The sequence below is a fragment of the Frankliniella occidentalis genome, unplaced genomic scaffold (genome assembly GCF_000697945.3).
Source record: "Frankliniella occidentalis isolate FOCC.00 unplaced genomic scaffold, Focc_3.1 Scaffold35, whole genome shotgun sequence".
Lineage (NCBI taxonomy): Eukaryota > Metazoa > Arthropoda > Insecta > Thysanoptera > Thripidae > Frankliniella > Frankliniella occidentalis.
In genome coordinates, this window is record NW_026267165.1 from 421,603 (window position 1) to 422,502 (window position 900).

Genomic DNA, 900 nt, shown 5'->3' on the forward strand with positions numbered 1-900 from the left:
CCCCGATCCCCTTCAACAGGGACCTAGCGGTAAAGTTAAACAAAAGTTAGCGTGGAACGATGAGGAAAACCCCTCTGACAGCTGCACGGCCAGCGAATCTGACAAGTTACGCGGCTTATTTCGTCCAAGCGCGAGCGCCAGCTCCGTTACAAAAAAAATAACAACAAAACGAAAGGAGCTCGACTTTGACGCGCAAATGACTGAACGTCGAAACCGCTCTGGCTTTAGGGGTGCGCTGAGCGCCCACCATGTGGCGTATAGGCCAGCCCGCACAGCGCTGGTGTGAGCCCTGGGTGCCTCCCCTGCCGTTAGGAGGCGGCCGAGAGGGAGAGGGGAATTGGGGGGGGGGGGTAAAAAAAGAGAGAGAGCGAGCAGGGGAGGTGAGAGAGTTATAACTAAGGGTAGCACTTAATACATTTTTAAATTGCGTCCAAAGACACTTATGAAAAATATCCTCGTAAATTTGTGACATGTAACTTATACGTATATTCACAAAATATGTAAGTTTATATAAATGTATTATTAAAGTCGAATACTAATTTTAAGTTTTCAACTTCAAATCGTGACTTTACGACACGCATCATCAAAAATTTTCTCGCACGACTATTTTTAAAGTGAAAAGTGTAGCACCTTTACGGATTTCAGTTCTTCTGTGCAGGGGGTGCCTATTTTTAGGTTCCCCTGTGATTGCGCTAAAATACCCAGCACCTCGCAAGGTGTAGTGCTTGCGAGGAAACGAGAGAGGGGCAGCAGGGAGTGGGAGAGGGAAGGTGGGGGTAGCAAAGCGAGTGGTTAAGCCGAGGGAGAGGGAGGCTAGTTCGGCCATAGTTCATAATTAACGCGAGCAACAGGTTCTGCCGCAAATGCGTCGCAATTGCGACGCAGACGCGCATTACGCAG

General features: G+C 48.7%; 1 protein-coding gene across 3 annotated transcripts in view; it reads right to left on the minus strand.

Moving 5' to 3' along the window:
* LOC113211506 (synaptotagmin-10-like) overlaps positions 1 to 900 on the minus strand; it is a 42,708-nt gene that overhangs the window by 41,247 nt on the left and 561 nt on the right. The gene's annotated exons all lie outside the window — the stretch shown is intronic.